At 43.4% G+C, this 27,585-nt stretch overlaps 1 long non-coding RNA gene and 5 other non-coding genes across 7 annotated transcripts; all 6 read left to right on the plus strand.

Annotated features, from left to right (window-relative positions):
- The first annotated feature begins 11,468 nt into the window (after positions 1 to 11,468).
- Positions 11,469 to 19,290, plus strand: LOC146401717 (uncharacterized). Of its 2 annotated transcripts, XR_014809253.1 has the most exons (3): positions 11,668 to 12,294; positions 13,049 to 13,415; positions 15,560 to 19,290. It is a non-coding gene; the product is annotated as an uncharacterized LOC146401717 (long non-coding RNA). The 2 variants fall into 2 exon arrangements; XR_014809252.1 differs by lacking the exon at positions 15,560 to 19,290 and having other exon boundaries at positions 11,469 to 12,294; positions 13,049 to 15,555.
- Positions 12,504 to 12,585, plus strand: TRNAL-UAG (transfer RNA leucine (anticodon UAG)). Its single transcript has one exon. It is a non-coding gene; the product is annotated as a tRNA-Leu (tRNA).
- On the plus strand, positions 17,043 to 17,124 carry TRNAL-AAG (transfer RNA leucine (anticodon AAG)). Its single transcript has one exon. It is a non-coding gene; the product is annotated as a tRNA-Leu (tRNA).
- A 1,412-nt stretch (positions 19,291 to 20,702) lies between the features above and the next one.
- On the plus strand, positions 20,703 to 20,792 carry TRNAY-GUA (transfer RNA tyrosine (anticodon GUA)). The gene is given in 2 exon segments: positions 20,703 to 20,739; positions 20,757 to 20,792. It is a non-coding gene; the product is annotated as a tRNA-Tyr (tRNA).
- Positions 20,793 to 23,570: 2,778 nt separating this feature from the next.
- Positions 23,571 to 23,660, plus strand: TRNAY-GUA (transfer RNA tyrosine (anticodon GUA)). The gene is given in 2 exon segments: positions 23,571 to 23,607; positions 23,625 to 23,660. It is a non-coding gene; the product is annotated as a tRNA-Tyr (tRNA).
- A 997-nt stretch (positions 23,661 to 24,657) lies between these two features.
- TRNAY-GUA (transfer RNA tyrosine (anticodon GUA)) lies at positions 24,658 to 24,748 on the plus strand. The gene is given in 2 exon segments: positions 24,658 to 24,694; positions 24,713 to 24,748. It is a non-coding gene; the product is annotated as a tRNA-Tyr (tRNA).
- The last annotated feature ends 2,837 nt before the right edge of the window (positions 24,749 to 27,585 follow it).

Consider the following 27,585-nt stretch of genomic DNA (forward strand, 5'->3'; position numbering starts at 1 on the left):
TGAGTTAGAGCCTCTAAAACTATATGCTCTTGAAGGAAGAGAGTGAAAAAGAAAACAGCAGACACCTGAAAACTTGAGCTTTCTGAATAGCCCTGTTGCAGGCATCTGTCCTATGAGTGAGTGTCCAACATTTCTTAAACATGGCCTTACTTTTTGTAATTTCACATGTTATTCTAAGTCTGTCCTAGAAAACTTGCTTTCCCACCTGGCAGCTGAGAGTAGTAGGCATGTAACCCAGGTCCACCCATCAGATGCATCCAGGGAAGATTTCAATTTAGAAATATAAAACAGGAATAAATAATCCTGATATCCCATATTTTTCCAATGGTGAAGGTGTGATGTTCTTGAGTTTGGATTTCTTAAGTCTATAGATTGTATCTTCCATTCTGGAAAATTCTCAGCCATATATCTATTAAAATTAAATGTTGCTTTTGCTCTGTTTTTCCTTCTCCATTTATGAAATTGGAGTTAAACATATATTAGACCTTCCCACTCTGTCCTCCATTTCTTTTTACCTCTTTCCATATTTTCTGTCCTTTTGTCTTTCCATGTTGCATTCTTACTCATTTTCCACTAATTTTCTCTGCAGCTGTGTTTAATCACCCACTGAGTCGATTGTAATTGTAAACTAATTATAAACTGTAATTTTCAATTCTAGAAGTTCTATTTGCTTCTTTTTCTAACCTACTAAACGAAATTTTGTAGTTTCCTATTCCTTGCAGGTTTTTGCCAGCTTTTCTTTTATCTTTTTAAAGTAATAATTATAGTTGTTTTATTCCCTGTAACTCATAATTCTGCATTATGCCATCTGTTGCTTTGGTTGAGTCTTATTTATGTCACTTTTTTCCCCCGTGTAATTGATCATCTGAGTGTGTACTGCTCAATATTTTGCAGAATTATAATGCAGTGAATTTCCAAGGTCAGGCTGAAGTGTCTTCCTGAAAAAAAAAAAATTTGTATGGCTTTTGTTTCTCATATATACTCTGATGCTTTTAAGAAGATTTCATCAGGAGTTCCCGGCATGCGGTGGTTAACGAATCCCACTAGGAACCATGAGGTTGTGGGCTCGATCCCTGGCCTTTCTCAGTGGGTTAAGGATCCGGTGTTGCCGTGAGCTGTGGTGTAGGTTGCAGACTTGGCTCGGATTCCACGTTGCTATGTGTCTGGCGTAGGCCGGCGGCTGCAGCTCCAATTCGACCCCTAGCCTGGGGACCTCCATATGCCTCAGGGTGCAGCCCTAAATAGACAAAAAAAAAAAAAAAAAAAAAGAATCACCTAAATATTAGACTCAAAAACCATAAATGTTAGACTTAAAACTATAAAACCAGAAGAAAACATGGAGGGAAAGGCTTTCAACATTGGTTTGAGCAATGATTTTTTTTTTTTGCATATGACACCAAAAGCACAGGCAACAAAAGCAAGCGGGATTGCATCAAATTAAAAAATTTCTGTACATCAAAAGAAACAGTCAATAGAGTGAATATTTTCTACTAAATGGAGGAAAATATTAGTAAGCCATATATCTACTAAGGGATTAATATTTAAAACATATTTCAAGAATTCGGAGTTCCTGGCGTGGCACAGGGGAAACGAATCAGACTAGAACAATGAGGTTGCAGGTTCCATCCCTGATCTGGATCAGTGGGTTAAGGACCAGCGTTGCTGTGATCTGTGGTGTAGGTCGCAGATGCGGCTAGGATCCTGGGTTGTTGTGGTTGTGGTGTAAGCCGGCAGCTGTATCTCCGATTTGACCCTAGCCTGAGACCTTCCATATGCCACGGGTGTGGCCCTAAAAAAGCAAAAAAATAAAATAAAATAAAAACTCATATAATTCAATAGCAAAAAACTAAATGACCAATTTAAAAATGAGCAAAGGACCTGAGGTGACATTTCTTAAAATAAGACACACAAATGTCCAACAGATATATGAGAAGGCAATAACATCACTAATCATCAGGGAAATGCAAATCAAAATACAATATCACCTTACACCTGCTAGAATGGCTATTATCAAAAAGACAAAAGATAGCAAGTGTTGGTGAGGATGTGGACTCCAGGAAACCATCGTGTACTTTGGAATGTGAATTGGTACAGCCCTTGTAGAAACAGTATGGAGGTTACCGAAAAAATTTCAAAAAACCCTACCTTATGATCCTGCAATTCCACTTCTGGTTTTATATCCAAAAGAAATGATATCAGTATCTCAAAGAGATATTTGCATTCCTGTTTATTGTAGAATTATTCACAGTAGTCAAGATACGTAAACAATATAAATATTCATTGATGGATGAATGGATAAAGAAAATGTCATATACATGTATACAATGAAATATTATTCAATCTTTAAAAAAAAGAAAATTGGGAGTTCCCGTCGTGGCGCAGTGGTTAACGAATCCGACTAGGAACCATGAGGTTGCGGGTTCGATCCCTGCCCTTGCTCAGTGGGTTAACGATCCGGCGTTGCCGTGAGCTGTGGTGTAGGTTGCAGACGCGGCTCGGATCCCGCGTTGCTGTGGCTCTGGCGTAGGCCGGTGGCTACAGCTCCGATTAGACCCCTAGCCTGGGAACCTCCATATGCCACGGGAGCGGCCCAAGAAATAGCAACAACAACAACAAAAGACAAAAATAAATAAATAAATAAAAATTTAAAAATTAAAAAAAAAAAAAAGAAAATTGTCCATCTGCTATATGTTTCTTACAATGTAAGTTTCTTGAATTGTCTGGGATAAGATAAAAAATTTTCATTTCAGGAAGACTATAATAAGAAAATGGTGCATTTTATAAATTTAAGATTAAGAACTTAAAGAATTAAAAGTAAAACAAAATGGAGGAGATAAACAAAATGATACAAGTGCTTGTTTAATACAAAGAAAGGCAGAAAAGAAAAATGATGACATACTTAAGATCACTTAAAAATCAAAATGGAGTGACTATGGCTCAGGCATCCAAATGAGCTAGGTGCCCAATGTGGATGTGGTTTCAGACACATTCCCAAATCACTGAGAACTTGAACTTTCTGAACTCCATCAAACTCAAGGATATTACCAATCATTTTGAAAATAGTATCTGCTAGCAGTTGCTAGCTGCAATCTTGTACTTTCAAAATGCCTAGCCCCTCCCCATTTCATAACTATGTAATCATCTCAAACCCCAACCAATCCTTGCTTAATAAGCACTCTTACTTCTAATTCTTGCCAATTTATGTAACTTCACCATTTTTTGCTTTTATCAACTTCCCTCATTTTGTAATCCAACTGAACACAATTCAAGTGCTTCCTTAGATTTTTACTTCCTCCAAAGAAAACATACAGATGGCCAAAAAACACATGAAAAGATGTTCAACATCACTCATTATTAGAGAAATGCAAATCAAAACCACGATGAGGTACCACCTTACACCAGCCAGAATGGCCATCATCCAAAAGTCTACAAACAATAAGTGCTGGAGAAGGTGTGGAGAAAAAGGAACCCTAGTACACTGTTGGTGGCATTGTAAATTGGTGCAACCACTGTGGAAAACGATACAGAGAGTCCTCAGAAAACTAAACATAGAACTACCATTGGATCCAGCAATCCCACTCCTGGGCATCTATCCAGAGAAAACCATGACTCGCAAAGACACATGTACTCCGATGTTCATTGCAGCACTGTTTGCAATAGCCAAGACATGGAAACAACCTAAATGTCCATCAACAGAGGAGTGGATCAAGAAGAGGTGGTACATATACACAATGGAATATTACTCAGCCATTAAAAGGAAAAAATACTGGCATTTTTAGCAACATGGATGGACCTAGAAATTATCATGCTAGGTGAAGTCAGCCACACAGTGAGACACCAACATCAAATGCTTTCACTGACATGTGGAATCTGAAAAAAAGATAGAATGAACTTCTTTGTAGAACAGATGCCAACTCACAGACATTGAAAAACTTATGGTCTCTGAAGGAGACAGTTTGGGGGGTGGGGGGATGTGCCTGGGCTATGGGATGGAAATCCTGTGATATTGGATTGTTATGATCATTATACAACTACAGATGTGATAAATTCATTTGAGTAATAATAGAAAAAGAAATGTCACTGATTTCAACAGTGAAGAAAAAAAAAAAAAAAAGATTTGTACTTCCTAGACTGCAGTCCTAACAAAGCCCAAATACTTTTTTTTGTTTGTTTTTGGTCTCAACCAGGTCTCTGCTCTTGGAATTCTTGGTTAAGAGGGAATAATGAAACAAACAGATAAAGAACAGATAAATAGTCCCAACTGGAGATAGGCACTTGCTATCTGCCTCTACGAGGATTAAGTCACTAACCACTACAGTCACTGATCTTCAACACCCCCTGAAAGGAGCTCAGGGTGGAAATCAGAAGTGAATCACTTTGTGCTCTGGGAAAACTGGCAGAACAGGTCTTCAGATAGATATTTTCAGGAGAAGACTTTATGTGTCCAATTCTTGCATTTCCTTGTATCTAGAAAAGCACTAAAATATTAAAATGGTGCCATCTGCTCCTCATGACTGGCAGCAACTTTCACGGGATTAACAGTAACCTTCTGTAAAAAATGTGTGCTTGACTGCATGGATACATTCCACCCCACCACCCCACCCCCCGCCCCCGGCACAAAATCACATATGTAATGACATTCCCCCCTACCTCTTTGGATTGGTATTTCAGAGCTATAATCTTCATTTTGCCCCCCAGTAAAACTTAACTGTAGTCCTTATTTTGACCCTAATGAAACTAAACTCTCAGCTTTTAGACTGTGCTTTTTTTTTTTTTTTTTTTTTTTTTCCTTTTCTTTGGCCACTCCGGTGGCCTGTGGAGGTTCCCAGGCTAGGGGTCTAATCGGAGCTGTAGCCGCTGGTCTACCCGACAGCCACAGCTACATGGGACCCGAGCCACGTCTGCAACCTACACCACAGCTCTCAGCAACACCAGATCCTTGACCCAAGGAGCGAGGCCAGGGATCAAACTGGCAACCTCATAGTTCTTTGTCAGATTTGTTAATCACTGAGCCACGGTGGGAACTCCTAGGCTGTGCATATTTTAAGTTAAGAAGGATCTTACTGTGATTATGCAAATGTTTTAAACCTTGATTATAGTGATGATTATGCAGTTTGGTAAACCTACTGATATAATAATTAAATTGTACACTGACAAGGATGAATTTAAGGTACGTAAATCATACTTCAATAAAGTTGTTTTCAAAAAGTATTGATGGGAATCATAGAAAGCAAATAGCAAGTTCCCGTCATGGCTCAGCAGTAACAAACCCTACTAGTATCCATAAAGATGTGCGTTTGATCCCTGGCCTAAATCAGTGGGTTAAGTATCCGGTGTTGCCTTGAGCTGTGGTGTAGGCCTCAGAAGCAGCTTGGATCTGGGATTGCTGTGGCTGTGGCATAGGCCAACAGCTGCAGTTATGATTCAACCCCTAGCCTGGGAACTTCCATATGCCATGGGTGCAGCCCTAAAAGAGCAAATATCAGTTGGTAGACTTAATCTCATCTATATCAGAAATTGCACTTAATGTAGAACAAATATGGTAGTTAGAAGCCAAAACTGCTAGATTGAGTAAAAATGAGACCCAATTTTATGCTATTTATAGAAAACAGATTTTTTTGTCTTTTTTTTTTTTTTTTTTTTTAGGGCTACACCAATGGTATATTGAGTTTCCCAGGCTAGAGGTCGAATTGGAGTTGCAAACGCAGGCCTACACCACAGGTACAGCAACGCTAGATTTGAGCCTCATCTGCAACCTATACCGCAACAATGCTGGATTCTTAACCCACTGAGTGAGGCCAGACATGGAACCCAAGTCTTCATGGATGCTAGTCGGGTTCGTTAACCACTGAGCAATGATGGGGAACTCCAAGACACCGTTTGGAGTAGCACTTGAATTGTGTTCTGCTGGCCTACAAAATGGGGAAATATTACACGGGGAAAAAGCACAAAGATAGGTAAGTTGCTTATCAAAATTTAGGATTGGAGTTGGCAAGAAGTAAGAGTGCTTGTTAAGCAAGGATTGATTGGGGTGCAAAGTGATTGCATAGTTAAAATGTTGCAGAAACTGCAAAAAAAATCCGTGGCAGCAGGTGGCAGCGGAAGGAGACAAATGGCACCTGGGGATGTGGAAAAGCAAGGTTTATTCAGCACCAGGGAGTAGGCTCAGAGGAGTCATCTCCAGAGTCTGAGCACCAGGTCTTTGTTCTCAGCAACTTTCATACATTACAGGGTCTTGTTTTTCCCATGTAAGCATCCCCGGAACCTCCCCCCTTCCCAGAGCAGACAGTGTTCCTCCTTAAACCGAACTGGTAAGCAATGCTCAGAACAGGATTAGCAGGGCTGGTGGCTTGGACATAGGATACATAGTACATTATTACATAGGGTACAGGTACATTATTACAAGAAGGGTGGTATGAGGCAAGAATAACTGAAAAGGCCTGCAGCTGCCTTTTTAGCCAAGGTGGGCGGGGACTCATTTCAATAAGAGGAGACCTTGAGATCATAATCTTGCACCTGGCAACTGCTAGCAGATATTGTTTTGAGAATAGCTGGTGATGTCCTTGAGTTTGATTCAATTCATAAAACTCAAGTTCTGATGTTGGAACTGTCTGAAACCACATCAACAATGGCCACCCAGCTCCATTCTGAATGTCTAAACCACAGTTAATTAATTTAGATTTTCATATAGCAGATCAAAAATGCAGATTTGACAGTCATAAGCCAGGCTATTCTAGTTAGCATAAAGTTCAAGCCAGATCATGTATAAGCCAATGATTTTCCCCTACCTCAATATGTGAGAATTTCTTCCATTATGCAGAAAGGCTGAAAGTAAAAAAATGGAAAAGGCATACTATTAAAACTCTTTAAAAGAAAAAAAAGCTGATGTAGCTATATCAATATCAGACAACAGATTATTTAAGATGAGATGTACTATATGAGATTTTTAAGGACTATTTTATTATAAATGGGTCAGTTCAATACAAAAGCACGATATTCCTTGTGGTATATCCATTCAGTGACTATTGTTCGTCATTAAGAGCTGTAGCATGAGCTATCAAGCTATGAAAATACATGGAAGAATTGTTATAGACTGAATGCCTATGTTTCCCCAAAATTCATATGTTGAAACCCTAATCCTCAATGTGATAGTATTTTGGAGATAGGTCTTTGGGAGGTAATTAGGGTTAGATGAAGTCATGAGGATGGGGTCCCTTCTATTAGTGCCCTTCTAGAAGAAACACCAGAGAGCCTGCATTCTCTTTCTTCCTCTCTGCCATGTGAGGACACAGAGAGAAAAATGCTTGCTTGCAAGCCAAGAAGAGAATTCTCACTATAATCTAATGGTGGATTTCCAGTCTCCAGAACTATGAGAAAATACATTTCTGTTAAGTCACCCAGTCTATGGTATTTGCACAGCAACCTGACTAAGACGAAAACTTAAATGCATATTACTAAGTGAAAGAAGCCCATCTGAAAGGCTATGTGCTGAATGGTTCCACTTATATGACTTTCTGAAAAAGGCAAGACTATGGACACAGCAAAAAGTCGTTCCTTGCCAGGGGCTAGAGGGGAGGAAGGGATGAACTGGCAGAGAACAGAGGATTTTTAGGGCAGGGAAGCTATTTTATTTGATACAATGGATACACATCATACATTTGTCAGAACCCATGGAATCTGCAACACTAAGAGTGATCCCTAATGTAAACTATGGTTTTGGGTGATAATGATGTATCAATGTGATTTATCTTTATTTTTTGTTTTTTGGGCCTCTCCTGAGGCGTATGGAGGTTCCCAGGCTAGGGGTCCAAATGGAGCTCCAGCTGCAGGCCTATGCCACAGCTACAGCAATACCAGATCCAAGCTGCATCTGCAACCCACACCACAGCTCATGGCAACACCAGATCCTTATCTCACTGAGAAAGGCCAGAGGTAGAACCTGCATCCTCATGGATATTAGTCAGATTTGTTTCTGCTGAGCCACGACAGGAACTCCTCAATGTGATTTATTGATTATAACAAATGTACCATTCAGTACCACCCTGGTGTGGGATGTTGACGGTGGAGGAGGCTGTATAGAGAGAGGAGGTATATGGGGACTCTATGTACCTTCTATTCAATTGTGCTATGAACATAAAACTGCCCTAAAAAGAAATTCTATTTAAATCTCACAATATTCTATTATTTTTGTGTATCTAATAACAACTATTCAAAAGTAAGAAACAAAAGTTGACAGAACTGAGAATAGAAATAGAAAAATCAGGGATTCCTGTAGTGGCTTAGCAGTAAGGAACCCGACTAGCATCCATGAGGACTCAGGTTTGATCCCTGGCCTAGCTCAGAGGGTTAAGGATCCAGTGTTGCCATGGGCTGTGATGTAGGTCCCAGACGTGGCTTGGATCTGGCATTGCTGTGGCCGTGGTGCATGCTAGCAGCTACAGCTCTCATTGGACCCTTAGCCTGGGAACTTCCATATGCCGTGGGTTCAGCCCTAAAAAATAAACAAAAACAAAGAGAGAAAAAGAAAAATCCATAATCATCATTGGATATTTGAACAACCCTCTCTCGGTAAATGTTAAACAAGTAGACAAATATTAAGTGAGAAGATCAAAAGTTTCATGAGCCTAGAGTAACCAATGTCTGGTATGGAGATGTAATTGGATAGATTCCTAAAAAATAATATTTTTTTCTCTTTTGCCCCCCAACCCCACACATGGCATATGGCGTTCCAGGGACAGGGATCAGATCTGAGCCACAGCTGCAACCTATGCCACAGCTTCGGCAACACCAGCTCCTTTAACCCACTGTGCCATGCTGGGGAAGGAACCAGCGTCCTGGCACTGCAGAGATGTCACCAATCCCATTGCACCACAGCAGGAATTCCTAAAAAAGAAATTTTTGATAAAGTCTACTATGCATAAGCCAACTACAAATTGGCACTTGCCATCTGCCTCTAAAAGGATTAAGTCGCTGATCTTCAACACACCCTGAAAGGAGTTCTGGGTGGAGATCAGGAGTGAGGCACTCTGTGAGCTGGGAAAAACTGGCAGAAGGGGCTTGCAGATAGATACTTTCAGGTGATTTTTAATAAGCCCAAATTCTTGCATCTTCTCACATCTAGAAAACACTAAAATCATTAATGGAGCCATCTGCTTTTCATGACTAGTAGTAAGCCTCTGCCAAAATGTGTGCTTGACTGCATGTATCCACCTTCACTAAAATCACATATAGTGCTGACTTCCCCCCTACCTCTTTGGAGCAGTTCCTCAAAGCTATCTAAGATGCTGTCTCCCAGACTGTAATCCTCATTTTGCGCCAAATAAAACTTAACTCACAACTCTCGCGTTATACATTTTTTCCAGTCAACATATACTTCAATTGCTCAGTTGATAGACCGGAAGACTATAGGATGCATATCCTGGTAGACATCCTTAGGTCTCTAAGGTTCAACGGCAAATGCAGGTATTTTGCACACTTCTGAGAAGGGTGTGAACTCCAACCTTCTAAAGCCATAAAATGGACATGGTAAAAAATATACTTGGACTTAGAAGGTCAAAGGTAGAGGAGATTCCCTGTTTTGGGGCTGAGATCTTGCAGGTACATCGTTCCTGGGTTTCAGACCTCCCAATCTTTTAGACTCTGAAGTTCTTTCACAGAAGAGAAAGATCCCTGGGAACAAGGATACAGGTGACTTCAGTTGGTTAATTTGGACAGGTACAGAGTTTTCCACATGGCCCGGGAGAGGGTAAGGGTGCAAGCATTTCTCCCAGTTTCTCTTGCACACTTAGCTGTTTTTATGTCATGCCCAGCAAGAAAAATACATGTGACCAGAGACCTCAGAAGACAGCACCATTTGATTCGATTTTTGTGTGGTTCATCTGAGACCTCTAGTGTTTCCAGTGCTGGGCATCCTTGGCTCCACATTATATTCATGTCTTAAGGGTCGTAAAGTGGCGTCTACTGTTACCCAGTATTTGGAGGACTTTTTCCCTGTCCTTAACAGTAGTCTTCACTGTTTTGGCAAGAGGTTTTTCCCTCTCATTTATATCTGAGCCCTCTCATTTTTTCCCACTGCTACCGCATTGAGCACACGTCTCTTTCCTAGACTCTGCTTCTAAGAGGTCTGCAGATCTTTGGCTCTTTCAGTTTGCCTTCCTGATTCCTATCAAAATTCTAAAACACAAAACTGATCTCTGCTGCAGTGGTTCTCCAAACATGGTCCTCAGGTCAGTAGCATCAGCATAATTCAGCAACGTGTTAGAAATGCAAAGTCTCAGGCCCCTGGTCTTCTAAATCAGAAATTCCAAGAGTTGAGTCCAGCAACCTCTTTTTAACAAGCCCTAGAGGTGACTGTGATGCATGGTGAGGTCTGAGAAGCCACTGCTCTACCACTGGAGTGATCCCTCTCTCCAGTGATCTCTCTCCAAACCAGCAGGGAGCTCCTCTATTACCCTTGAAAGTACATTGAGGTTCTTTTACAGAGATCCCACAGAGGATCTGAGTTAGCAATCTTCCTCCAATCCCTGTTCCCTTCACTTTTTTTTTTCCCTTCACTTTTAATGTTGAAATTTATGGGATTCCAGGAAGAGACCTCTGCATCTGTGCCCAAGTTTCCTCTTTCTATAAGAACACAAGTCATACTGGATTAGTGTGGACTAATGACCTCATTTTAACTTGATTATTTCTGTAAATACCTTATTTCCATATAAGGTCTCATATTGGGGCACTGGGGATTAGGACTGCTATATAACCTTTTGAAGGGACACAATCCCACCCATAACAAAGACCACAGAATTGTATCCCCTTTATCTGTCCTGGGAATTTCCAACATCACCATGGGATTTTTTTCCCCTTCTCTTGGGAAGCATAAATAATTGAGACAATGACAATTGTTTATTCTTTAGGAAGTAAGCCAGGTCTGGGTGCTTCTTCCCTGACTTAGACTATATATTTGCAAGAGAAAGGGAAGCACTGAATATGAGCATAAACAATCTCCCTGTTTAAAGCTCTTGGTGGAAATTTGCCCCCCCTCCACAAATAGTTTTAATTTTATCAATGAAGGATGTGATTGGATGTCACCAGGAGTCACAATTTCTACCCTTAGAAGGCAGAAAATTGGCTCAAACCTCCCCCAGAATCTCATTACCCAGACTTACTCGGTCACCTGTTTCCCTCCTTCCCATCTCCAGCAAGTCTAGGCAGTAGTTGTGAATTAATTCTCTGCCACTGCCACACTCTAGCAAAAGAGACACATCAGCATTTTGGCATTCTGTAATTTCCACTTTGTTGTAATTAAAAGGAGCAAGAGTTCCTTTTTACATAGGGAGCCTGGAAATTCAGGTTTGGGGGACCCTAGACAGATGGGCAAAAGTCTGGAGAACTCAGGTGTGACTACTCTTCTCTCTGTCAAGAGAAGTGACAGTGTAAACTTAATTTTCTCACCCATTCTGGCCCTGCTCCCAGGCGCCCCTCCGGAGGCCAGCGAGAGCATGCAGAGGCCTCAGAAATGCTGGGTGCCAGGAGTACCCAGCCTGAGCTCAGAATCTGGCCTCAGTCCCTAGGGCAAGGCACCTCTGGCCATCTTCCCTACCGCAGTCAACAGTAATAATAGCCGCCATGCAGCTACAACCGCGCAGGAGAAACAGGACTCCAAGGGAGACAAGTTCCAAGGAAGGGGACAGGAGGCTCTCCGGAAGCAGGAACCGATCCAACCCAAAGGCAGCCTTCTTTTCCGGTGGGCAGAGTTGGGGAGAAAGATTCTGCGGATTCTACTTAGGCCGACATTGGGCATTGATTGGCTTCGGCTATTTGCGCTTTGGGTCATGAACAGCAAAACAGAAGCAGGAGACTAACTTTCTTTCCTTACTTTTTGGGCCGAGCCCTACGGCAGGGGGAAGTTCTAGAGGCGGGGATCGAACCCGCCTCTCAGACGAGATCGGCGCTAAGGTTGGGAACGGCCGCTCCTTGACCCGCTGTACCACTGGGAAAAATTACGAGCCTGTTTTCTCGTTGTTTCAATTCGAAGACTCCTCTCCCAGCTTCAGAACCGAAAAGTATCGCACTCAAAATTTAGCAAAAAACTGAAGTCGCGGCGCGCAGGGGTGACAGGAAAAGACAGCTTTGCTCTTTCTTACTTCACCGCCACTATCCCCAAGCGATCTGGAATCTAAATTAAGGAGTTCATTCCTCCTTTCAACGAAGAGTTTCTGGGCGTCAGGCGGAAGCTGACGCTACCCTTGCCTCGGGGAAGCTGTTACGTTCTAGACCCCAAGAGCTGAGCTTCCGGAACAGATGGTTTGTTCCTTTTAGTTACTGGTTTGAGAAGAGCTGTTGGAGTGGGCAGATGTAGGTTCGAGTCCTAGCAGAGCTGAGAACAAATGGAAGAAATTAATATCGTTTGGTGATACCTAGAATCATGATTTCAGATCGCACAGAGAACCGCGCTGAAAACACGGCACAAAGATATAACTAGCAAGTGTAGAGAGGGACAAGGCTGTTGGCTTGGTAGCGTGGCCGAGCGGTCTAAGGCGCTGGATTTAGGCTCCAGTCTCTTCGGAGGCGTGGGTTCGAATCCCACCGCTGCCAACGTTTTGTTCCCTAATCACAGGAAACATGACGTTCTCACTACAGAAAAAAAGTTCTATAAATCCATGAAGGGTTTGACCTATTATCTGTGTTTTCTGAACACCAAGCTCTGGACTAGGGGAATTCACTTGGGGCATTCAAGCTGAGAGAAGAAAGGTAGAGAACCATGAAGTAGCCTTGGAAGTGCATGTGTCCTACAAGCGGGTGGGCTGGGGCACAGAGGGACCCTGGGACTGAAGTAAGATCTCGTCTCAACGTTTGTTCCTAAATGTTAACCCGGAAAAATCTGGGCAGTTGCATACAATGCTGAAAGTGTTCCTGGGACACTTGCCCCAGCGGCTGACTGCCTCTCGGACCCCTACTGTTTCCTACAGCGTGCTATTTCTCCACCTGCTGGTGGTCTTCCAGCTACAACAGCACCTCTTCCCTCACCTCCTATTTATCTTTCGGTCTCTCCCTCTAGGTCCGCCACCAGGCCAGTAAAGGAGATGGGTTAAGCACGAAGCGAATCATCTAGAGAGGCAACTGCTCACCGGCTCAGGGAAGTGATTCAATTCCCAGGCCTGAGCCTACCCAGGAAGACTACCCTGACCCTCACCTAGCCGGTAAAGTGTCCTAGGATGGGTTCAAAGTCAGAATTTGAGCTCTTTAGGGAAGATTCTCAATTACTGAGCTTCGAAGGCAGTGTCATCTTTGGTACCAGTGAGGTACGGTTTGGCACACACTGCACTCAGGTTCGAATCCAGTCGTCCCTTCCTCAAGCTTCTGAGAAGTCGTCAGTTCATTTTAGTAGGTGGTGATGGTCCTGCCTGGCCCATGCCCTAAAGAAGGTGAGAGATAAATTTGTCTATGTGGCTTGTTACTCTAAGTCAGCCTCTACAATAGTGACATTTTGGATCATTCTTTACTGTGGGGGCCTGTCATATGCTTTGCAGAATTTTAGCAGCATCCTTGATCTTTACCCACTAGACACCGGAAGTACTGTCCAGTTGTGACAACTGAAAAAGTCTCCAGACATTGTCAAATATCCCCTAGGAGGCAAAATCCTCCCTAAATACTGAAGGTGCAACTAAAGTATTATTTTTCTATGTTTGGTTTGTCTTCTCAATCTTTTAGCAGTCTCTTTTGGAGGGCAAAATTCTTGATTTTATGAAGTATGATTAATCATGTTTTTCTTTTATGGATCATACTTTTCATGTTGCATCCAGGAAGTCTTTCCCCAAACACAGTTGACAGTTATTTTACTCTAAATATTTTATAGTTTTGATTTATGATCCATATGGAGTTAATTTTTTATTCAGTGTGAAGTAGGGATCAAAATTATTTTTCAAAAGAACATCACTATTGAAAATACTACCTTTCTGTACTGAATTGCCTTTGAAATTTTGTCAACAATTAGTTGATAATACATATGTGGTTCTACCTCTGTACTCCTGTCCAATAAGATCTTTTTTTTTTAATTTTAATACCAATACTACAGTCTAGATGATAGCAGCTTTATAAGTCCTGATATCAAAGTTCTCCAACTTTTTTCTTCTTTTCAAAATTGTTTGGGGGCATGAACTTTGGAATGAGCTGGTCATTTTCTGAAAAAAACAAAACAAAACAAAACACCCAACTCTGTTGTTATTTTTATTTGAATTGCATTGAACCTATAATCCAATCTAGGGATAACTGATATCTTAACATATTGAGACTTCTTAATATGTTCTCCTTGCATTTAGGTTTTATTTCATTTCTCTTAGCTTAGCTTTTTTTTTTTTGGTATGCAAGTGTTGGACATATTTTAATGCTATTATGTATTTAGTAAGTCTATAGTAAATTGGATTGCTTTTTAAAATTTCAACTTCTGATTGTTCATTGCTAGTATATATACTATAAATATAATACATAACATATATATTATGCATATAGTATAAACAATTACATATACAATTAATTTCAATATTAATCTTATATTCCACCACTTTGTTAGATTCACTTATTATAGCTTTCTGTAGATTCCATAGGATTTTTTCCATAGGCTTTCATGTTTTCTTGGAAAATAAGACAGCTTTACTTACTTTTTTAAACACAAACTTGATGTCTTCTATTTCAATTTTTTTTTCATAATTGGGCAAAAAAAAACCTATAGTTTAATGTTCCATAAAAGTGATGAAAGCAGATGTCCTTGGGAGTTCCCTTGTGGCACAGTGGATTAAAGATCCAGTATTATCATTTCAGCAGCTAGGGTTACTGCTGTGCCTAGGTTTAGATCCCACATGTTGCAGGCATGGCCAAAAAAAGAGGAGAAAAGAAAGCAGATGTCCTTGTTTGCTCCTCATCTTACAGGGGAAACATTCAGTCTTTTATTTAAGTTGAAGTCAGAAGTTTTCTATAGATGCCCTTTATTAGGCTGAAGAAGTTCCCTTCTCTTCCTAATTTGCTGAGAGTTTGTATCAAGAATGCATGCAAAGGTTGTCAAATGCTTTGCATCTTTTGGTAAGATCCAATGATTTTTTTTTTTGTTAATCTGTTATCATGAATTACATGAATTGATTTTGAATATTAAACCAACCTTGCTTTTTGGGGATAAAGCCCACTTGATCATTATATATTATTATTTCATATATTGTGGATTCAACTTGCTAATGTATTAAGTTTTTTTGCTTCTATGTTCTTTAAAGATATTGGTCTGTAGTTTTCTTTTTTTCGTAGTGTCTTTGTCTGGTTTTGATGCCAAAATATGCAGGCTTCATAGAAAAGTTGGGAATTATTATCTCTTCATTAATTTAATGGGAGGAGTTGTTTATAAATGGCATTATTTCTTCCTAAAATGTTTGTTAAAACTCGCCAGTCAAGTTTTCTGGGTCTTGTAAATAGATTGCAGAATACAAAACTTGCAATAATTAAGGCCTATGGGGACTTCACAACTAGCTCCTGCTTCGTGGACTGATGTTTGAATTAAAGAGTCTGCTTTTTGTATTCTTCTAAGGGAGACTTTCATTTTGTTGATCCACAACCAAAAAAACCTGCAAAAGACAGAAGTAAGAGATGCTTGTACCTAGCCTCAAGTAATTGCAACTCACCCTTCCGAAGCCATCACAATGGAAGACAAGGCCGCAGACAGAACAGGAATACAATCTGTGTGAATGCCGCCTGCGTAGCTGAGTCTGGGCGAAGCCTTCAGTATACCGCAACACCAGCACCCCCCACCACCCCTCTTACACATAATTTGTCCTACACAATACCAACTACAACCTCTATGTCTCCCCTAACTTAGAAAATCTCTAGTATTTGTGCAGACAACTCTGAGACTAGTGCCAGATCATCTCTCATGTTTCCCCCTCTCTTCAACAGTCTTCCTGATTCCTGAGGAGAAGCTTTGGGAAGGACATAGTGGCTCTGGGAGCAGTATGTCTGTCTCTCATCTCTTCCATAAGCTGTGTCAAAGGTCAAGAAGAAGCTAATATTTTCAGATGATGTTGAGCAAGTCAGCCTCTGACGATTAAATGAACCATTTAGGATCCTCACAATCATGAACTGAAAAACCTATTCTCAGGTCATTTTGGGGATGTGTTTGCTCCTATTTACTAAGGCTCTTAGTCCACAGCTCACCCCAGGCGAGTGGGTGGGAATAAGGGATTTAAAAGCCTTGTCACCCTGAGATGTCAAAGAATGGTACTGAAAGAGGAATTTAGAGGGACTAGGGAAGAGCACTTCTTATATGTTGTGCCTCATTGTGATCTGTAACAACCTCACATTGTTCTGGCACACTATCTTTTCTGGAGTCTGGCAATGGTAGCCAAGTGGCATTTGGTGACTGCCACCCAGGCATTGAACCTAGCAGTGACCTTTCTTGACCACACATTTTTTTTGGAAGATAAGCAAAGATTGACGCTAATTAAAGCCACAAAAAGCTTAGAAGGAGCATGGCTTATCAAATGGCGTTTTAGAGCATTTGCAAATGCTTGAGCACCTACTTAAAGCTAGAAACTAATCAACAACCTAAGATATCTAGGGACTCTGTTGCCTCCACCTCCCCCCGCCAATCAACTGAAACGTCAAAGAATGCACGTATGTGACTGCTGAATTTTTCTTCAGAGAAGGAGCAGCCTCTCCTGGTTTTTTACTCTACTCCTAAGACACCTGAAGCTCCTTTCTAGACTGAGAGGAAGCCAAAAAGAATGAAACATAGTGACACCTGCCGAAAGCCCACAGCCTAGTGTGTAGTCTTTCATCCACTCATTATTCATTTTTCACTGAGCTCTTCCCCTTTAAGCTCTGGGTGCAAGATGAAAAATTTAGAGTCAGTGAGGAAAGGAGGCTTCCGCGATAAGCCTCCGCTGTTCCTTGAACCTTTTCCCCACTCATTCTTAGGTCATATTTGAAGTTAAGACTTGGGGAACGCACTGAACCAAGACGGCAAAGGAAAGTAGTGAGTATTAGAAAGAGCAGTCAGAAAGAAACCAACATCTGGTAGCGTGGCCGAGCGGTCTAAGGCGCTGGATTAAGGCTCCAGTCTCTTCGGGGGCGTGGGTTCGAATCCCACCGCTGCCAAGTAAGGTATTTTGCCATTTGCGGAACACATCCAAGGCCTAAAACACACAAATGTGCTAGCCCAACACTCATTTGGCCTGAGATGAAAGACAGTGCGGTAGTGAGGTTCAGGTCAGACCATGCAAGCCAAGTGGGTACCAATTTTCTGTCCAGATAGGGCTTGGGAAAGTTTTGCCAATTGGTGACGTTTTGATAAGTCTTCAAGGATGAAGTTCACCAGGAGGATAGGGGAAGGTAAGAAACGGAAGTTTTAAGACCTGATAACGCAGGTGTAACCCCAGAAGAGGAAGCTGTCTGTCACAGGGATTGATAAAAGGATGGGAAAGGACAGGAGTGGTGTTTTGTTTGTTTACCCCACCCACCCACCCCCGTAAATGAAAACTCAGAGGATTCCCGGGCCCTCTATGAATGAACTTCAAAAAGCAACTCTGGTGAGGGCGCAAGGCACAGGCCCTTGGGTCGGTAATATCGTCAGAATACAGTAGTGACTTTGGCGTCAGCTCCTCTTGTCCTTGGCTCCTGGCTGGTCTGTTTGTTCTGGAACATTTCTGCCTTCCCACCTTCAAGCTCCATCTCTTGTCTCCAGATGGAGTGCCTTGCCTTCTCTATGCATCTTTATGAGACAGGAGAAGGACAGAGAGGGTTCGGGTGCAACTGTTCAGAGATGTGACTCAACAAGAAGGCGATCCCCACGAGAGGACAAAGGTGTTTCAATTCTTGAAGACGTTGAGTCAAGGATTTTTGACAACTTGGAAAATTAGCTCACTATCCCTACAGCTTGCTTTCAAAGAGTCCAAGAATGTTTTAACCCATAATCTGAACTCCTATTAGACATTTTCACCTATTGAACTGTAAAGACGTTGTACTTCCGGATCTTTGCCCATATTTCGGAGGGGGCCAAGGAGCGTTGATGGGTAGCATTTGATGTCCACTGCAACCCAGGTTGAATCTAAGTGCTGCCTCTTTTTCAGTTGTCTTTGGAGAGGTCAGGAAGGGTAGAACACCTTTAAGCAAAGCAGAAAAACTTTATCTCAGGAGGTGGTGAAGGAATAAAGGTAGCACATGTCCTTAAAAGAATCACCAAGAGAAGCTTGGGGTCTATAGGCATTGGTTCATTCATTCATTTCTTTTTGAAGAATGTTAATTGAAATATAATTGATTTACAATGTTGTGTTAGTTTCATGTGTACATCATAATGATTCACTTATACATATATATGCTTTATGTATATACATATATAATTTTTTTACATTAGCTTTCATTATAGATTACTACAAGATATCGAGTATTGTTCCCTACACTTCATATTTTATTACATGTTTTTCTTAATGTTATGGAAATGGTTCTCTAAAGATTGATTAATCTGTCACATAATGAATATACAGAAAAAATCAATTTGTTACTTTTTCAGTTATTACTCTTTCTGTTTGGAGGAAGTTTTATGTAACACAAAATTGAGAATAATGTAAAGAAAGTTCTCATATATATGTTTTCACTGCTCCTTATTATTGTCATTACTTTTCTTTATAATGACAAATTGCATTGGTATAGTACATTTTGTTAACAATCAATGAGCCAATTGTACCCTTTTATTAATGATTAAATCCAGGGATAGGGAACTCCCTGGTGGCCAAGCAGTTAAGGATCTGGTGTTTTCACTGCTGTGGTTCATCCCTGGCCCAGGAACTTCCACATGCTGCTGGAGCAATCAAAAACAAACAAACAAACAAAATTTAAATTACATTCAGGGATACTAAGTACTTACATACAGAGCAAAACTTCTTTGATTGCCATTAAAGATTTCTTCAAACCTGGAGCTTAAAAGAACCTTGCAATAAAAGCCTGAGAGAATCTGAGCATACTTAATTATAAACACCTCCTGGATGACTATCCTAAACTTGAAACTTTCCCTTTATTTTCCCATTGGCTTCCCTCAGCCTGCACTTCAGAAAATATCTATTGCTCTAAACATTGCTCTCATTGCACCCAGAAAGTATTCCATCTGAAAGAGCGATAACTGCTGAAACTCGGTGAATCAGGACCAATACGCTGCAAATTCTGATTTAAGATACAGAAATAGAAATAAAGAGAGACAGTAAAACCATACAACAACAACAGAGCCAAAAAGCAGGAGGGAGGAGACATAGAGAGAAACAAAGAAAGAAACAATTTTTAAAAAAGAAGTTCTGCTATCATTTGATCCAGCAGTCCCACTCCTGGGCATCTATCCAGAGAAAACCACAACTCTCAAAGACACATGTACTCCGATGTTCATTGCAGCACCATTTACAATAGCCAAAACATGGAAACAACCTAAATGTCCATTGACAGAGGAGTGGATCAAGAAAATGTACATATACACAATGGAATATTACTCTGCCATTAAAAAGAACGAAATACCAGCATTTTTAGCAACATGGATGGACCTAGAAATTATCATGCTAAGTGAAGTCAGCCACACAGTGAGACACCAACATCAAATGCTTTCACTGACATGAAGAATCTGAAAAAAGGACAGACTGAACTTCTTTGCAGAACAGATGCTGACTCAGAGACATTGAAAAACTTACGGTCTCCGGAGGAGACAGTTTGGGGGGTGGGGGGATGTGCTTGGGCTGTGAAATGGAACTCCTGTGACATCAGATTGTTATGATCATTGTACAACTACTGATGTGATAAATTCATTTGAGTAATTAAAAAAAAAGAAGTTCTGGGGGGAAAAAATCACAGACTGAACTCAGAAAAGAAAGCCAGACACCCTAAAAGATGGAAAGTGCGAAAGAGACGTCGACGTACAAGAAGGGGAAAAATTTGAGAGAAAAACAAATCAGAAATACACCTAGTAGTAGGAAGGAGGTGGGGAAAACAAAGCAGGCTGAAGGATGGGAACTGAAGGGTACAGTCAGTGGAAGATGGATGCTGGAGAACGAGCTTCCGACAAAAACTTCCGGTTTGTGGGCGGAAGATGGGAACCAAGTCCCCAGACTGGCCGCAGAGGGCCAGGCCAATGGGTACCTACGCGAGTGCTCAATCCTCCTAGCGCGACATGCTTTCTCCATCATTTCCCAGGAAGCCTCAGAAAAGCAGAACTAGGTCTAGGTGGGCACCACTGCCCGCTCTAGAGTGAGTGGCAGCGTGAGGTGTGTACGGAACCTGCGGGCGGGGGGCTGGAGAGAGATGGGTGAGATGTGGGGAGGCACTTAGAGGCGGTGCTCCTCCTCAAGGAGTCTTCAGCGGACTTGCAGCCTGCCTTCTTCTACTGTTCCTCTGCAAGCCCGACCCCGTCCGACCCACATGTCCCTTTGGCCAACGCCCCCCTCTCCCTTCACCGTCTGTCGTCCTGCAGAAAGGGGCAGGAGAGGAGAAATGAGTTAACTGGTGGCTGTCCTGGCCCAGGCATTTTGAAAATCGCAGTCCTGGGATGCCTGCCAACCACGGAGCCCCGGAGTGTGCACGGCTCCCTGCCAAGGGGCTTCCAACCAACCCAAGGTATGTCGCATCCGGAGCGTCCCAGTGCCTTGGCTTCCATTGTTTCTGCAAAAAGGAACTATCCAGGAAGTTCTCGCATTTCCAAGTACCCTTCGATAGCTCAGCTGGTAGAGCGGAGGACTGTAGGTCAGACGTCCGTTGACATCCTTAGGTCGCTGGTTCGAATCCGGCTCGAAGGAGATACTGTTGAAGTTTTTGCCCCACTCTTGTCTTTGCATCAGAAGAGCATCGAAGTCCTTGCAGAACCAGTTGTCCCTTCCTGAAATCCAGATCTATCCCCTTCAGCCCCAAACACATCTTTGCTCGCACCTTAGGAGGCTGCCCAAACCTGCCAGCCCACTCAACGTTCCAAACTCTTCACGCTTTTATTCACCCACTTCTCCCCAGGGAGAGCAGCGCCTGCTCTGCCACCACCGCTTTGCTCAACGTGGACAGATCCCTCACAAACAAGTGGGCGTTCAGCAGCTGCCCACTACAAGCCCTGGAGCCCGACAAGCACACGGGCCATCACAGGGGTCACGGACAACCAAGGCATCCTTCTGGAAAACCCTTCCACTCAATCTTCCTTTCCTACTCTGCTTCCTCCTAGTATGGTCCCTGGCTTCACTTTTCTGTCTAGCCCAACTATAATCTCTGTATCTCTATTCTGTTTGTTTCTCCTCCAACTCTCTTTCTTCCTTTTCCTATAACTATATAGACCCACCAAGAGAAAACCCTCTTCTTCTCCCTGCTTTTTCTACCAAGGGACAGGACTACCACCCTGAGATTTCCCATTCCATTGCCAACTGTGCCCCTGCATGGAGAGAGGCTGGCACTGGCAGTAAACCACCAGGGCTCTGGGGCCAAGGTGGTGCTGAGGCTTGACACTCACAATGAAAACTTCAGAGGCCACCTTCAGGTCTTCTGTCAGTCAGAGGACAGGGCTGTGGCCCCAGGAAAATCTTCAGATTCTTTGAAGCTTCACACTTGTTTTTGTTGCTGCAGGGAGTTTTAAGTACCTTCTGAGAGAGCAACGATTGTTCCTACTCTACAATGGTGACAAAGACACTGGCACAGATTCCCCTGCTACCTCTGATGGAGATGCATAGAAAGAGAGACAGGCAGAAAGATGACAAAGACAGAGAAGGAGAATGACTGCAAAGGGGAGAGGGAGAGAGAGAGGAAGGGAGTTTGAGCAAAAGGAGACTTGGTACTGAGAAGGAGCCCTGAGAGTAGGAAAGACTGGGGGCAGGTAGATAAAGGTGACTTAAGGCAGGGAGGAGAAGAGGTCAAGGAGTGGGCATTGGTGGCCAGATGTGTGGTTGTGGAGGGGCACAACAATTGTCCTCCTTACACTGCCATTAGCCTGTGCCTTCTGACCAGCTGGCTTAATAGAGGTCTAGCTCCTGAGGCTACATGGGCCTGCCCTTCTGCATCCACCACCCAGCTCTCCCATCTGGCCAGGTTGCAGTAGGGCTGGTGGTTAGAGGAGGGTTGGCAAGGCTGTAGGTGCAGAGAGGAAAGCCAGTGAGTGAGCCTTGCTCTTTTCCCTTCTGAAGGAAGGAAACTACAAAAGGCTGGACATACAGTTGGAAAGCATCAGCAAAACGGTGATGGGAGTGTGGCTTTCTGAAGCAGCCTTCACTCCTGTCCCACTGCTGACTGAGAGGAGTTGAGCCTGGGGCTGTGGAGTCTCCAGGGGTCCAGGAGGTGTTGCCATTGCTGTCCCACAGAAACCTTCAGGAGGAACCTATTGCTCTGTGGACATGGAGAGTCCCAGCCTCCAATGTCACCATCTGTGGAGACCAGTAGACAGGGACTAAAGAGAGATTCTAAGGCTTTCATTGGATGAGCCTTCTCCTACTTCGATCTTCACCCCTCATGGGAATTGCAGGAGTCCAGGTTTGGGGGAATCTAGCTTTGGTGCTTTGGGGACATAATAGGGATGGGAAGGTGGGCTGGTGGGTGGGAGGAAGACTATGGTGACCTGGACATGCCAAGGCAAGCCCCAGCAGGGCCCACTTCTGCTCTCTTGGGTTTCATAGCAGGCAGTAGGGGACCTCTGGGGAAATGCATCCTCGCAGGTGCAGACCTGCGGGTCTCCTGATCAGAGGCTGGAAACGCAGGCATTGAAGGGCAGGTGGCCTGGGTGTGGTTTACTGCACATCTGTGCTACCTGGGCTGGGTGGGTGAGTGAGTGATGTTGGGGTGGCAGGTACACACCAGATGGGATCTGAAACATTTGTCAAAGTCATGGAGCGAGGGCAAGGGGTCCAACTGGGACAGCAGTGTGCTCTGCCCCAGGATCTCGAGCTATTTCAGAGAGCAGCTGAGTCAGCCAAAGGAGTTCGGGTCTCTGGGCAGGAGAGGGGAGCCCAGTCCCAGCCTGGCCACAGCGAGCAGGGTGGGTACCTATGGGTCTCCCCTCCCAGCCCAGAAGGCTTTCTCCATCCATCTCTTCCCAGAAGCCTCACTGCACGGAAAAGCGAGCCTAGCTCATGGTGGGCAGCAGGGGCCCGTCGGGGTTGAGTGTCGGGGTGAGGGCTCCTCAGCACCAGGAGCAGGTGTGGAGTGAAGTGGTGCGAGGGGCAGAGCTGAACAGGTCCTGGAGGGCCCTTCAGCGGACCTGCCTGCCAGGTGCCTTCTTCTTTCCTGCTTCTCTCCTCAAGTCTACTCCCACTCAATCCACGCATCCGCATCCGTGGGCCTAACACTCTCCTTCTCTCACCGACTTTCTGGCCACCGAGGGCTGTTGTCTGGCTTCTCCCGATAGTAAGTGACAGGGGAGAGAAAATGAGTCAACAAGTGGCGGCCTGGGTCCAGGCATTCTGAAAATCGCCGCCCCGGGGTGCCTGCCAACTGCTCCTTGCCAAGGGGCTTTTGATCAATCCAAGGCATGTGACACCCGGGTCCTCCCAGGGCCTTGGCCCCGGTTTTTACCAAAAAGAGGAACAACCCAGCAACTCTTTTATGTGCACCCTTCGATAGCTCAGCTGGTAGAGCGGAGGACTGTAGAGCCTATACTTGTGGACATCCTTAGGTCGCTGGTTCGATTCCGGCTCGAAGGAAGTGCTTTGGATGCTTTTTTTGCACGGGCGCTCTAGTGGATTCTCACCAGGAAAAACACCTGTCCCTACTCCCCTGCTCATGAACTCAAGCCCTTTAGCTTAAAATAACCCATCATCACTCCACCTTGCTTTTGCCTAGCGAGCAGCTCCAATCAGCCAATCGCCACAACCTTCCGATCCCTTACACTATATTCTCCCACTTCTCCCCAGGGAGAGCAGCGCCTGCTCTGCCACCACCGCTTTGCTCAACGTGGACAGATCCCTCACAAACAAGTGGGCGTTCAGCAGCTGCCCACTACAAGCCCTGGAGCCCGACAAGCACACGGGCCATCACAGGGGTCACGGACAACCAAGGCATCCTTCTGGAAAACCCTTCCACTCAATCTTCCTTTCCTACTCTGCCTTTTCCTAGGATGGTCATTGACTTCTCTCTTCTGTCTAGCCCAACTGTAATCTCTGTATCTCTAATCTGTCTCTCACTGCGCGGAAAAGTGAGCCTAGCTCATGGTAGGCAGCAGGGACCTGTCGGGCTTGAATATCGGATGAGGGCGCCTCAGCACCAGGGGCAGGTGTGGGATGAGGTGGGGCGGAGTGGTGGTGGTGGTGGGGCGCTTAACGGCTCCTGGAAGGCCTTCTGTGGACCCTGCCTGGCCGGCGGGGTTGTTCTTTTGCTCTGCTTTCCTCCTCAAGTCTGCGGCCATCCCACCCACGCATCCACATCTGTGTGGCTAACACTCCCCCTTACACCTCATCCTCCCCCCGGCCACCCAAGGCTGTCTCCCCCCCCCCCCCCCGCAACAGGTGGCAGCCTGGGTCCAGGCATTCTGAAAATCACCGCCCCGGAGGTGCCTGCCAATCACGGAGCTCCGGAGCAAGCACTGCTCCTTGCCAAGGGGCTTCCAATCAATCCAAGTCATGTGGCACCCAGGTCCTCCCAGGGCCTTGACCCCGGTTTTTACCAAAAAGGCGAACAACTCAGCAACTTCTTTCTGTGCACCCTTCGATAGCTCAGCTGGTAGAGCGGAGGACTGTAGTGGTGATAAGCTGCTGTCATCCTTAGGTCGCTGGTTCGATTCCGGCTCGAAGGAGGTGCGTTGGGTTCTTTTGCCCCACGAGGCCATGTCTGTCAGGCAAATAAATAGGCCTTTGCCGTAAGCTGTGTTCCAATTCTCATCCTTCAGAACTGGGAACCTCTTCTGGAGCCTCTCTGATACTACTATCTTTTGCAAATAAATAGGCCTTTGCCGTAAGCTGTGTTCCAATTCTCATCCTTCAGAACTGGGAACCTCTTCTGGAGCCTCTCTGATACTACTATCTTTTTCCTGTTGCCAAGGAAGCAAGGCACACGTCTTCTTATTGAAGTCTTTGACCCATTCCCTTCAGCGCAAGTTTCTCACCCTGCATTGCCCTGCCTTAGCAGGCATCCCCAACCCCACCTCCCAGCCTTTTACACTTTGTTGCCCCATAGTTCTTATTTTTGATCCTTCTGCCCAGCACAGCACTGTCTGATACCACAGCTTTTCTAATCATGGACAAATCCCTGTCAAACCCCAGAGGAGCTGCTTACGGCAAGCCCCCCCCTTTTTTTTTTTTTTTTTTTTTTTTTTGGCAAGCTCTTTATATTGGCAAGCATACAGGTCACAGATAACACTGATATGTATGTTTGAAACTTTTAATTTTGCTTTATGTATATATCTGTTTTTCTCAATGTATTTTCCCCCCTCATTGGTATTTTTTATTTTGTCTGTGAATTACATATGTTTTAAACCCAGCTATACAGTGAACTCTTTTGGTTGCCTTCTTAGCACAGTTTTAGTAGGGAATTGCCTTTTGAAAATGTAAGTATTTGCTAATCAGCACTACTCTTTAAATGACATTTAAACTGAAATATGCTGCCGTTTTGTCCGTTTGGTTTATTGAGTGATTATTACTCCCAATGTCCTATCTAAATAGGTGGTCTGATTTCTGGATTTTTTTCTACTCAGGTTTATTTGTGTTGTCAGTATTTCCTGGTGCTCATGTAGGTTTTTGGCTATATTATGAGCAATGATATCTCCTAGTCAGCTTATATCATTTGGTACAGACCGTGATCTATACAAAGACTCTATTGCTCTGTATTCACAAGGAGACCCCAGCCTTGAATGTCACCTTATGCAGAAATTAACATAGTGGGACCAATAATGGAATCGGGGCCTTTCTTATACACCCTGTAATTCTACTCCTTACAACATTATGTTTAGATTTGCTTCTATTTACTAAAAATGTGTTCTCAGAATTATGAATGAAGGCATGTACTCATCAATAAAGGGACTGGTATTTCTTGCATCCTCTTCTTAGCTCATCCACCCAGGTTGTGTTGACTCAATAGAGTTGCCACTCTGTAGGATTTACATTCTGGTATATTTTGTTGACAAACCTTTTAATAAGCACCTAATCTGTCCCAGGTATTGTGCTTGTGCCAGGGGTTCGAGATTAAAATATAGGTCTTGCCTTAAAATCTTTCTGAATGTATGTTACACAGAGATGGAAGTGGACAGTTATAATAGTGTGCTGAAAACTGCAATTGAGGTAAATAGAACATTCCATGTAAATCTAAAACTAAAATTAAATCTTAGGAAGTTTTAATTCGTGCTAAGGTGGTGGGCAAAGTAGAAAATATGGAAGGTTTAATGGTAGAGGCAATGCACTGTAGTCAGTTCAGTTTTAGCACAGGAATAGTAGATCTGTGATCAGGTGAGCAGAGTGGATACAGATAGTTAGAAAAGAAACACAAAGCTGAAGAGTGTTGATTTTTTGGTAACTATACATTATATCACTGCAGCATACAAAGTTCAGGACTACCAGGAAATGACAACACAAATAATTGTGCATGGAATTTTAATTTATAGCACTGATGTTCCAGTTGCTGCTTATTCTGGAAGCAAGGGGAAGATTTCTCAACATCCCTTGTGAGTCTTCATGGAGAAGACACCATGGTTTTATCACTTGGTATATTTATTATTCTACCAGAATGACCAGCAGAAGAAAGGTTGATTATGTCCGTGTGATAGGGATGGTGTAGGCTAGTTACACAGGTAGTTGTATAAGTCCCAGTAGGGGACCACAGATAGAGAGGGAAACCTAGGGAACTTTGATAAACCACTGTAAATTAATAATCTCTCAAGAGCCTTCAGAACAAAGCAGGCTTGCTTAACTATAAAACCATAAATAAAAGCACAAAATATGCCTCAGGTCATTAACTGAAAGATAAAATGAGGCCTGCATTCAAGTTCAGCAAAATAATGGTCCTTAGGACCAAGGACAGGAAGTTAAGGGAAAGATGACGTTCCAAAATAGGAGACGGCTCATTATACGGAAATCTGAGATGCCACAGCCACAGCCATGCCAGATCCAAGCTGCTTCTTTGATCCACACTGAAGCTCACTGCATTCAATGCTGTATCCTTAACCCACTGAGCAAGGCCAGGGATTGAAGCCACATCCTCATGGTTACTAGTCGGGTTCCTTACCCTTGAGCCAAAATAGGAGTTCCCATTCAACATATTTTAGCACCTGTTACCACCCTTCTGCTGATTTGAACAAGCACCATGACAGTCTTAGTTTGACCTCAGAGGGTCAAATACAATCTTACCTGATAAGAAGGAGGAGCTAATGACGTAAGCCTGATGTCTACTCAAAGGAAGAGGGAAAAGGCGGACGTTCCTCCCCTCCTCCACTTTCCTTGAATTATAAAAATGTAACCCACCTAACCCTTGGGGCAGAGCCACCTTGCCAGCGGGCTTGCATGTCTCACAAGTGTCCTATCTTAATAAATCTCTTTCTTGCCTATCACTTTTCTCTCACTGAATTCCTTCGGCGCTGAGTCCCAAGGAACCTGAACCTCAGTAAGTCCAGACACCAGGAGTGCAATTCTAATTAAAAAAACA

This window comes from Sus scrofa, chromosome 7 (genome assembly GCF_054392235.1).
Source record: "Sus scrofa isolate SSC_HxYL_T2T_F1_AM1 chromosome 7, Sscrofa_HxYL_maternal_Yorkshire_Landrace_v2.0, whole genome shotgun sequence".
NCBI classification, from domain to species: domain Eukaryota; kingdom Metazoa; phylum Chordata; class Mammalia; order Artiodactyla; family Suidae; genus Sus; species Sus scrofa.